General features: G+C 45.2%; 1 long non-coding RNA gene across 1 annotated transcript in view; it reads right to left on the bottom strand.

The window, feature by feature from the left end:
* The window catches only part of LOC144698290 (uncharacterized), a 493,807-nt gene that overhangs the window by 398,470 nt on the left and 82,790 nt on the right, over positions 1–12,547 (bottom strand). The window lies entirely within an intron of this gene.

Here is a 12,547-nt window from a genome sequence, read left to right as displayed (position 1 = left end):
TGAATCCACATCTTTCTCCAGTTTCTCTCCAATCTCCCTTTCCTGCCCTCTCAGAGCTCACTTTGCTCCTGGTACTGCCCATCTCTCCTTCAAATCTGCCAACATCACCTGTCCTCAATAAAACCAACATTTGACCCCACGATCCTATTAAACTCCCGCTCCAGCTCCCACCTCCTTTCGCTCTCCAAAGTCCTGATCACCTCCCAAATCCATGTCCACATTTCCCAGAACTCCATGTTTAAATCCCTCCAATAAGATCTCTGTCCCTGTCACGGTATCGAAACAGCTCTTCCCAAAGTCACCAATGACACCCGATGTGAATGTGACAGAGGAAAACTCCCTCATTGTCCTTCTCGGCCTGTCCACAGCCTCTAACAACGTGGACCAAACCGTCCTCCTCCAATGCCTCTGCACTGGTGGCCAGCTGGGTGGGACATGATGAAACAATGTACAAACAATTCAAGGGCTGACTGACTTCAAGAAATAACCGGGCAGACAGGGAATGTCACCGTTACAACAAGGAGAGTCCGTGGTTTCAGTGAATGAACTGACAGAAGGGTGTTGTGGAGAATCTAAGACACTAGACATGAGTCAGCTGTGTGATGGAAAAGCAACATTAACGACAAATATGGGGATACAGGAGATCCCCAAAGACATCTCATCGATAGAAGTTTCTCCCATACGTTTGGAGTATTTTGTAGACATTACAGCATTGATCATGATTAAAGAATGAACCGTGTGCCTTTGTTTATAATTTCGATCCTGTACGTTCATGCCTATGTAGAAATGGTCTGTACCCATACCTGGTTCCTCTGTTATTCCCCTCCCACCCCACACCACCACCTCTAACCTTCTCGACTTTCTAGCTCCTTCTCACTGTCTCCCTTTCCATCAAAAATCAGCAAATTGTTATAAAAATCAACGTAAAAATAATGTCTAACCTTGTAATCCCGACATTAGCAAGAAGTCCCCTTATGTCCCCGTTGGACATCTGTCCATTCGACCATACCCTAATCCCTCTGTAAATTAACCATGTCAGTCAGACAAAGCAGAATTATTAACTTGAAGCATACATGTGTTAATGGCACATTACCCCCTTTCAAGGGTTAGGACAGGTTAGGAAGAAAGTTCATATTGTCATCATTCAGAACAACCCAGATTACAAAGGAACAGCTGATCTCAAAGACAACCTCTTGTAGTGTGTGTGGAGGGGGTGTGCTGACTCAGGTTTAAATGGGTTAAATGATATATGTTTTCTATATTAGACAATCACATTAAAATCTGGAACTCAGATGGGGATATGGATTTGTGTTAGGTGGAAAGATCTGGATCAGTGTATTACTCCAGGGAGCCTAATGATCAGAGGGACAGTATTTCAGAACTGATTCCTGTGCTAGCAGCAATCCCATTGCTGTCTGTGAAAAAGACCGATGGAAATATTTAAAATGGAAACCATTGGCGTGTTGGAGGATGTTGTACACAAGGAATTTGTGAACTATCTGAGGATAATAGTGAGGGGAAAGGAATGGATTTGGAAAGCAGCAGACACTTCATGTTGCTCCAGGAGAAGTGGGGCCTGGTTGTGTAGGTGTCAGGTTTTAGACAGCACACAGTCAGCCTGTGGTTTCACCCTGGATGAAGGATCTCCGAATCGTACCATTCACATCACTGGATGGGATTCTCAGGAGCCATGTTGTCTGCTTGGAGAGGAAGGTTTCTGTTATAGCTAATGAGAAGCAGTACAGACAACCACACACAGAGACCCACACACACATTCTCTCTCTGTCTCACACACTCAGACAACCTCTCCACACCCACACACATTTACACACACTTCCACACTCAGGGACACACCCGCACCCATACAAACAGACACATGAGGACACATCCTGTCCTATCAGGTGGACAACACCAACCAAAGTGACTAATACTGGGGATAAAGTATTGGTGCCTGTGAAGAACACTGTTTTTGGCACATTCAAGTCAACATCACCCTCCATAGCCCGTGAGCGGTTTTGACCATCCAGTCTCACCCCTTTCTCTGAACATTAAATCTACATTGAACAACATCTGGGACAGAGGCTACAACACAATTAGAACAATGAGCTGTCTATTGCCAGTGACAGTGGGAGGTAGTGTAAATTTCAGAACAACATCCTGGATAATTACAGCCTCTAATTTCCTCTTGGGATGACTTAAAATGTCAATTCCTCTCATGTTGATGGTCTGTTTGATGAGAGAATTCTGAGATAGGTCACATGGAGAAAGAATATAATGTTGTTTTGACTCTGTATCCAATCTTCCCCTGTGTTTGTTCATTGCTGCCCCAATGTCCTGAGACATGTTCCTATGTTCAAAAAGAACTAATTTGTATCAGCAATATTAAAAAAGACTCAATACACCATGTGTTTAACACAAATCTGATTGTTATCCAAGATATAAACCCCTATAACAGGGCTGGAGTTTATTAACATCAGCAGAAACAGACCCCAATGAACATGGTTCAAGCCTGCATGTGATTCACAGCAAAATCCAATCACTTGTTAATTGTGAACTTGCTGGTGTTTCAGCAGGTTAGTGACTGAGTGAATCCTTTCCCACACTCGGAGCTGCTGAACGGCCTCTCTCCAGTGTGAACTCGCTGGTGTACAGTGAGTTGAGATGACCACCTGAACCCAGTCCCACAGTGAGAGCACCTGAACGGTCTCTCGTCAGTGTGAACACGTTCATGGAACATCAGTTCACTGGAATTTTTAAAGCACTTCTCACAGTCTGGGCATTTAAGAGGTCTTTCATCAGTGTGAATTTGTTGATGTGTCTGTAGGTGGGATGACTGAGTAAATCGCTTCCCACACTCGGAGCAGCTGAACAACTTCTCCCCAGTGTGAACTCGCTGGTGTCTCACAAGGTTGTTCAAATGGTCGAATCTTTTCCCACACTCGGAGCAGCTGAATGGCCTCCCCTCAGTGTGAGTTTGTTCGTGCCTCAGCAGGCTGGATAACTGAGTGAATCCCTTCCCACACTCCGTACAGGTGAATGGCCTCTCCCCAGTGTGAATGTGCTGGTGTATGGTGAGTTCTGATAAATATATGCTTTCTTTACCACCTGATCCACCTGTCCTGCCACCTTCAGGGACCTGTGGACATGGACTCCGAGGTCTCTCACTTTTTCTACCCCTCCTAATATTCTCCTGTTTATTGTGTATTCTCCAGCTTTGTTTGCCCTCCCCAAATGCATTAGCATGAATTTGCTTTCTCTTTTACAGCTGATTTAAAGTTGCAGATTTTGCTCCGAAGATTAAGTTGGGATTGATATTCAAAGTTAACTATTTAACTGCAGCAACTTCAGCTGGGAGTCAGTGAATTAAGGGGAAAGATCCCAGACAGCGGCTCTGCAAGGTACACTGCAGGCCCGACAGCTCAATCAGCTCCACTCTCAGCTCAAAAGAGCTCAACAACTCCACATCCTGTCCACAGGGGAGATCTCCTGGTGCAGTGGGACCAACATTCGTGCTTTAACTAACAGCACCAAAAAAACTAGATTAATCAGTTCGTCTGATTGCTGTTTGTGGAATCTTACTGTGCACAAACTGGCTGTCATGAAACAGGAACAACTTATATAAAACATCCCAAGGTGCTTCAGAGGTGTTTCACAATGAAAAAACTGATAAGTCACATAGGGAGATATTAGGGTCAATGGACAAAGCCGTGATTGAAGTGCTAAATTTTAACCAACATCTTTAATCAGGAGAGAGAGGTGGAGGGGTGGAGAAGTTGAGGGAGCGAATTTCAAAGCTTCACACCTAGGCACGGCCATCAGTGGTGGAGTAATTAAAGTTAGGGATGCCAAAGAGGCCAGGAGGATGAGTGCTGAAATCTAGGAGGGATGTAGTACTGGAGATTAGAGAGGGATGAGGCCATGGAGGGATTTGAAACAAGTATGCAATTTTAAAGTGGAGACATTGCTTGACCAGGAGCCAATGTGGGTCAATGAGCACAGGGGTGATGGGTGAACGGGATTTGAGGTGAGAACACACAGGCACAGAGTTTTGGATGATCTCATGATTCCGTGTGGGATGGGGTGAATGTGAGAGCCCGGCCAGGAATGTATTGGAATCAACAAGTCTAAAGGTAACACAGATATGGATGAGGGTTTCAGTAGCAGATGAGCTGAGGTGGGGTGGAAACAGGCGACGTTATGGAGATTGAAATATCTGGTGTTAGTGATGGTGTGGATATGTGGTCAGAAACTCATCTTGGGGTCAAATATGAGACTAAGATTGTGAACAGTGTGGTTCAGCCTCAGACAGTTCCCGGAGGGAGGGATGGACTCGGTTAGGGAAAGGAATTTATAGTGGTGACTGAAGGCAATGGCTTTGGTCTTCCTGATTTTGATTGGAGGAAATTTCTCTCATCCAGTACTGGATGTGGGATAAGCAGTTTGATAATTTAGTAACAGTGGAGGAATGGAGAGGGATGGTGGTGAGGTAGAGCTGGGTGTTGTCAGTGTACATGTGAAAACTAACATGGTGCTTTTGGATGATGTCACCGAGTGGCAGCATGTAGATGAGAAATAGGAAGGGCCAAGGATAGATCCTTGGGGGACACCAAGTACAAGGACTTTGGAGAGGAAAGGGAGTTTGGAAATGGGGTAGCAGTTTGGAAAGTGGGGGATAAGAGATTGTTTTTTTTAGGATGGGTGATGATGATGCATTGAAAGGTGAAGAGGGACATTCCCAGGAGAGAGAGAGAACCATTAACAATATCAGCTACATGGAGAAATTGGATGATCAGCAGTTTAGTGGGAATAGGGTCGATGGGGCAGGTGGTGGGTCTCATGGACAAGATGAGCGCTGAGAGGGCAGGAGGGGAGATGGGAGAGAAAGAATAAAGAACAAAGTAAAGTACAGCACAGGAACAGGCCCTTCGGCCCTCCAAGCCTGCGCCGATCATATTGCCCATCAACTAAAACATTTTGCACTTCCGGGGTCCGTATTCCTCTATTCCCATCCTATTCATGTATTTGTCAAGCTGCCTCTGAAACACCACTATCGTACCTGCTTCCACCACCTCCTCTGGCAGTGAATTCCAGACACTCACTACCCTCTGCGTAAAAAACTTACCCCACACATCTCCTCTATAGTTTTCTCCTCTCACCTTAAATCTATGTCACCTAGTAATTGACTCTTCCACCCTGGGAAAAAGCTTCTGACTATCTACTCTGTCCATGCCACTCATAATTTTGTAAACTTCTATCAAGTCGCCCCTCAATCTCCGTCGCTCTCGTGAGAACAATCTGAGTTTCTCCAATCTCTCCTCATAGCTAATAACCTCCAGACCAGGCAACATCCTGGTAAACCTCCTCTGCACCCTCTCCAACACCTCCATAGAAACTGGAGGAAGATGTGGGTTCAGGGTTCAGACAAGGGGAACTTTAGAGACAGTTTTTCCCGGTGGGCTAGTGGGAGGGAGGGAAGCAGCAGAGGCAGCTGATCGGATTGTCTCAATTTCAGTGACAAAGAATCTCCATGAGCTCCTCACACTTGTTGTTGGATGTGAGGATGGAGGAGAGCCCTTCAAAATGAACTAACTTGTGTTAGAGCCACTAAAAAGATTCAACTCACTGTATTTCATACAAAGCTGATTTATTTGACTTTATCACATTATATATATATTTTTAATATTAACACCTATAACTGGGCTGAAATTTACTAACATCAGCAGAAACAGACCCCAGTGTACATGGTTCAGTCCTGGATGAGACTAACAGGAAAATCCACTCAATGTTCTGAGTTACTTGTGAACTTGCTGATGTCTCAGCAGGCTGGATGATCAAGTGAATCCCTTCCCACACTCGGAGCAGTTGAACGGTCTCTCCCCAGTGTGAGTTCACTGGTATAAAGTGAGCTGAGATGATTCCCTGAACCCAGTCCTGGTGTCAGCAGATGTGATAATTGAATGAATCCTATTCCCACACTCGGAGCAGGTGAATGGTCTCTCCCCTGTGTGAACTCGCTGGTGTCTCAGCAGGAAGGATGACTCAGTGAATCCCTTCCCACACTGGGAGCAGGTGAACGGTCTCTCCCCAGTGTGAAGTTGCTGGTGTTGATGCAGCCCTGATGATCGGGTGAACTCCTGCCCACACTCAGAGTAGGCGACCGGTCTCTCCCCAGTGTGGACTCAACAGGCTGGACGATCGAGTAAATCTCTTCCCACATACAAGCAGATGACCGGTCTCTCCATAGTGTGAACTCGCTGATGTGTCAGCAGGTTGAATGATCGAGCGGATCCCTTCCCACATAGGGAGCAGGTGAACGGTCTCTCCCCAGTGTGACTGCGCCGATGAGTTTCCAGCTCAGACGGGAATCTGAATCCCATTCCACAATCCCCACATTTCCACGATGTCTCCCCACTGTGAACGGTGCTTTGTCCGTCCATGTTCAATAGGGCGACTCCGTCAGATCCTGATGTGATGTTTGGTTTCAGTTTCCTGACTGTAAATCCTCCCCTTCTAATACCCGTGAAACTGATTTAAAACAGAAAAAAGGGATTGAGAGAGAACCCACAAAAACACAAAGGCAGGTTGTGAAATTGAGCTGAATGAATCTGGGAATTTGTGGGGCCGGCACGAGGAAAAAGTGACCATGAAAACTGCTGGATTGTCATAAAAACCCAAATGGTTCACTAATGTCCTTCAGGGAAGGGAACCTGCCACCCGGTCTGGGCCTACACAAGACTCTGGTCTCTTTAGGAGCATAAGTAGTGATCAAGAGAAGTCCTGACACCCCGTCGAGCCTGCTCCACCATTCAATACGATCGTGGCTGATCTTGGGCTTCAACTGCACTTTCCCGCCCACTCCCCATATCCCTCGACTCCCTGAGAGACCAAAAATCTCCCCATCTCAGCCTGAAATATATTCAATGATGGAGCATCCACAACTCGCTGGGCTGGAGAATTCTATGTGACAGAGAGAGAAAGAGAGAGAAGGGGAGTAGGAGAGGCAGAGAGAGAAGGGGAATGGGAGAGGCAGAGAGAGAAGGGGAGTGGGAGAGGCAGGGAGAGAAGGGGAGTGGGAGAGGCTGAGAGAGAAGGGGAGTGGGAGAGGCAGAGAGAGAAGGGGAGTAGGAGAGGCAGAGAGAGAAGGGGAGTGGGAGAGGCAGAGAGAGAAGGGGAGTGGGAGAGGCTGGGAGAGATGGGGAGTGGGAGAGGCAGAAAGAGAAGGGGAGTGGGAGAGGTAGGGGATGAGAAGAGGGTTGTTATAGATCTACAACTAAACCAGAACTTTGACAAAACTTCCCAAACACTCAACCTCCACCACCTAGAAGGACCAGGGTAACAGGTGTATGTGAACATTATCACCTCCAAGTTCCCCTCCAAGTCACACACCGTCCTGACTTATCTGACATCCAGTGCTGGATGTACAGAAATTTCCTCCATTTAAATATTGAGAAGAACGAAGCCATTGTCTTCAGTCCCTGCTACAAACTCCACTCCCTATCCACCGACTCCATCCCTCTCCTGACAACTGTCTGAGACTGAACCAGACTGTTCACAACCATAGTGAAATATTTCACCCCAAGATGACCTTCCAACCACATATCCACATCATCACCAAGACCGCCTATTTCCACCTCAGTAACATCGCCCGACTCCACCCCAGTCTCAGCTCATCTGCTGCTGAAACTCTCATCCATTCCTTTGTAATCTCTAGACTTAACTATCCTAACACACTCCCGGCCGGCCTCCCACATTCAGCCTCCCTGTAATCTTGAGGCCATCCAAAACTCTGCTACCCATGCGCTTACTCACACCAAGTCTCCTTCACCAATCACCCCTGTGCTCACCGACCTACAAAGGCTCCAGGATAAGAAGCAAAATTTTAAATTTCTCATCCGTTTTCTCAAATCCCTCCAGGGTCTCACCCTCCCTATCTCTGTAATCCAGCCTCACAACCCTCTGAGGTATCTCAGCTCCTCTAATTCCAGCCTCCTGAGAATTCCTGATTTTAATCGTTCTACCATTGGTGACCATTCTTTCATTTGCCTTGGCCACAAGCTCTGGAATTTCCTCCCTAAACTTCTCCACCTCACTTTCTCCCCTTTAAGATGCTCCTTAAAACGGACCCATTTGATCAAGCTTTTGGTCACCTGCCCTAATATCTCCTTATGTTGCTCAGTGTCAAACCTTGCTTTGCAACATTTCTGTGAAATGCCTTGGAATATTGTCTTACATTGAAAGTGCGACATAAATACAATAATTTGTCATATATCACTGTTCCTTCATCATCACTGGGTGAATAACCTGTAACTCCTTACCTAACATCATTGTGGGAGCACCTTCACCACACGGACTGCAGCGGTTCAAGAAGATCAAACATCATCTTCCCCACAGGCAACTGGGGATTGGCAATATTTGCTGGTATCTGTGGAGCGAGAAACAGAGTTAACATTTCAGGCCATGCAGAATGAATTAGAAAGAATAAAAATTACACAGAATTTGATGGTCAATATAAGCTCAGAAGTGGAAGAGAAATGGACTATAGTGCAGGAAAAACAATTCCTGACTATGAAAGATGGGAATGTAAAGCTGGGAAGTCATCAGCACATGGTCAGGGTTGGGGAGCAATGGAAACTTCATTTAGACACTGTCCGCAGAAGTAACAGTAAAATCTCAAATGGAGCTAAAATACACCCATTATTAGAGACAAAGGAAGTTCGACAATGGCAGAGAGGTGATCAGGGAGGGCAGAGGTAAAACAGAGGAATGGATGAACATGGATTTAGATCCACAGTAAAGAAGTCACACCAGCCCCTGAGGCATGAAACCTCTTACAGATAACAGAGCACAGCACTAAAGGTCTCGATTGTAGATGAATGGTCAAAACCATGCAGCTCTGAAATAAGTTCAGAGTTTGCAATGTTAAACTCTCCTGCTGGATCCTGCAGCTAGAATGATATCAGAAGCACTGGAGTCAGAGAAAAATCTCCCAGTTGAGGAAATACATGGGGAGCGGGGTGATGTCACTGTGTAATTGTCGATGTGTGATGATGTCACAGTGTAACTGTTGATGTGTGATGATGTCACAGAAAAACACAGAACATCTGGGTCTGTGCAAACCAGTGATCACCACACATTATGGAGGATGTGGAGGGTCCTTGAGAGGGGGCAGAGGAGATTTACCAGAATAGGTCGAGGGATGAGGGACGTTGTAAGGTTATTTTGGAGAAACTGGGGTTGTTCTCCTTGGAACAAAGTAGATTGAGGGAAGATTTGATAGAGGTGTACCAGTTTACAATTGGCTTACATAACGTAGTTAAAGCAAAGCTGTTCACAGTATCTGATTGTAAAAGGATTACAGGACTGCAGATTTAAGGGATCACAGATTTAAGATTTGGACAAGATCTACAGGGAGCATGTGAGGAAAATATTTTACACAGTGAGTGGCAATAACCTGGAACTCAATGCTTATCCTGAGAGGCCGATAACATCAAGTTCCAATGAATCAAGTCATTCTGTCAGATTTTAATGTGATATTTGGTTTCTGTTTCCAATCTGCAAATCCTTCCCATTTAATATACCAGGATGTTGCCTCGGATGAAACATTTAAGTTGTGAAGAGAGGTTGGATAGACTTGGGTTGTTTTTGTTGGAGCAGAGAAGACTGAGGGGCGACCTGATCGAGGTGAACAAGATTATGAAGGGCATGGACAGGGTGGATAGGGAGCAGCTGTTCCCCTTAGTTGAAGGGTCAGTCACCAGGGAACATAAGTTCAAAGTGAGGGGTAGGAGGTTTAGGGGGGATGTGAGGAAAAACTTTTTTACCCAGAGAGCGGTGATGGTCTGGAATGAGCTGCCTGGGAGGGTGGTGGAGGCGGGTTTCCTCACATCCTTTAAAAAGTACCTGGATGAGCAGTTGGCACGTCAGAACATTCAAGGCTATGGGCCAAGTGCTGGTAAATACGATTAGGTAGGTAGGTCAGTGCAGATTCGATGGGTCGAATGGCCTCTTCAGCACCGTGTGATTCAGTGATTCTGTGAAAAAGTAGTTTACAAACAATCCATCACTGTCAATCCAGGACATAAATTGAGAAGAGACAAACATTTCTCTTGGCTTGAGTTTGCTGTGTGTAAATCATCCCCTTCTAACCCCCTGTAAAAGAAGTTTCCAAAATCCATCCCTGTCAGTCCAGGATAGAAATTCACAACATCCTCTCCTCCTGCTACCTGGACCATGATGGCCGCGCATGCGCCCTGCTGCACATTGCCCCCTAAAAGATGGCGGCCGTTACCCCGGGCCTGGCGAAGAGACAAAGTCAGAGCTTTTTGGCCCGTTCTCTGCAACCGCAAACTCCGCACCTTGTTATTTGGGGTCTGCGGCCTGCACTGTGTCTTTATGAAGCCTCCCTGCCCACTCCGTTGGCTCCATTCCTCCTCACAACCCACTAACTCTGTTAGTTTGCTCCACTCGACATTCTCCCACCCTCTCTGAGCAGCTTCAGTCACAAACCAGCACTGCGCATGCTCCTGAAACTGACCGCATTGCGCACGCTCCAAGCACATACAACAATGCGCATGTGCGCGGAACTGTTGTTGTGAGAATAGGGCACATTCTATCCCGCAACGAATGCTGGGTGACCGCTCCGCCATTGAAGGGCTCAAATGTAGGATAGTAACCTATGTCCTGTAATCAGATACGATGGGTGCCATTGGGGCAAGGCATAAAATTGTTGAATCAATTGATACAGCGACCAAATTGCTCTGGGCTCCACCATAATTCTCTCCTGGGTGTAATGAACAGCAGAACAAGCCCCTAGAGTTAGATCTGAACTCAGCGGAATCTTAGCAGATGGGATGAGTTGGTGGCTTTCAAACTGTCTGTTGCCAGTAGCAATCCTCTAATTGTGGATCAAATCCTTTGAACCTTTAAAGATGGCGTGTTTACATGTGAGCAAACTGAATAAAGCCCTTTGCACACGTGAAGTATCTGAATGGCCTCCCACCGGTGTAATGGAGCTATTAATGTATTTAATATTTTGGAAAATACTTTTCTTTTAAAATAGATGTTTAGTCTGTGGGTTTGTCTTATTTGGATTAAGGCCAGCTAGCCTGAGTGCTTTGATGTGTGCTAGTTTTGAGATGTAAGAGGAATAATGTGCATTTACATTTTTTAATAGAGCATTCAAGAAGTAGAGTGAAAACGGACACCTACCTAGCAGCTACCAAGTAATATATTTATATTTTTAATAAAATTGGTATTATGAAAGGGCTTTCATTGTTAAAAGGTGTTCAGAGAGGCTGGTGGAAAAATGAGAATTTACATTCAATCAGTGATAGTAAGTATCCAGATAACCATTTTGAGTGTGCAGAACAGAGGCAACTGAGATCAAAAGGCAGCTGCAAAGCTCCAATTGACTCCGCAAGGAACAAATGAAAAGAACCTCAATTTGAATTCGTATGGTGAAAATGCTATGCCTGGTGTCTGGTTAAGTCTAAAGGTTGCTGTTGCCTTAATGGAGATTAGTTTGGGAATTTGTTAAAAGTTCTGAGATTTGTAGCCATGTGTATATATATTTTAATCTGTGTAAACTAATAAAATGTTTCATTTTGTTTAATGTAAAACTTCGAGAGCTGGTGGTCTGATTCCTGAATTTAGGGTCGCATCTCAAACATAGTACTTAAAATTATAGGTTGTGACAGTTGTTTAAAGTTTCCCTCTGGGAATAAATAACTCCACTTTACCAACTGCATCAGTTATAACACCAGTGAGACTGTTTTGCTATGTCAGTAATTGGGATGATAGGGCGAATCCCTTTCCATTTCTGCCTGGTGAACAATCTGTTTACAGTGTGAGCTTACCTGCACGTTTTCAGCTCAGACATGGATCTCTAAATCTACTGGTAATGGGTTCCACACCCTTAACACTACATAAAAACAAGGTGCAGGAGTACGCCATTCGGCCCCTCAAGCCTGCTCCGTCGTTTAAAAAGATCATGGCTGACCTGACAGTAACCTGAAACCTGTACCCTGTCTACCCCCGATAACCTATCAACCCCTTGCATACCAAGAATGTATCCATCTCTGCCTTTAAAATATTCAAAGACTCTGCTTCCATAGTCTTTTCAGGAAGAGAGTTCCAAAGACTCATGACTCTCTGAGAGGAAAAAAACTTTGCCTCTCTGTTTTAAATGGGTGACCGCTTATTTTTAAACAGTGACCCTTAGTTCTAGATTCTCCCACAAGAGGTAACATCCTCTCAATCTCCGCACTGCCAGGTCCCCTCAGAATCTTATATGTTTGATAATCAGGTAAAGAAAAGCAACATATTGCAGATGTTGGTCATCTGAAATAAAAATAGAAAATACTGGAATTCTCAGCAGACCTGGTAGCTTCTGTGGAGAGATAAACATAGTTTTCATTTCAGGTCTGTAACCTTTCATCGGAACTGCATGACATCTGAACTATAAATTATGCCTCTCGAATCAAAGATGCTGCCAGATGTGGTCAGGGAACTCAAGGCGAAAATGACAATCCGCCTTGAGGAATGGAAT

The sequence above is a fragment of the Cetorhinus maximus genome, chromosome 23 (assembly GCF_964194155.1).
Source record: "Cetorhinus maximus chromosome 23, sCetMax3.hap1.1, whole genome shotgun sequence".
Lineage (NCBI taxonomy): Eukaryota > Metazoa > Chordata > Chondrichthyes > Lamniformes > Cetorhinidae > Cetorhinus > Cetorhinus maximus.
The sequence above is the reverse complement of the archived record's forward strand: the minus strand, read 5'-3'. Positions and strand labels throughout refer to the sequence as shown.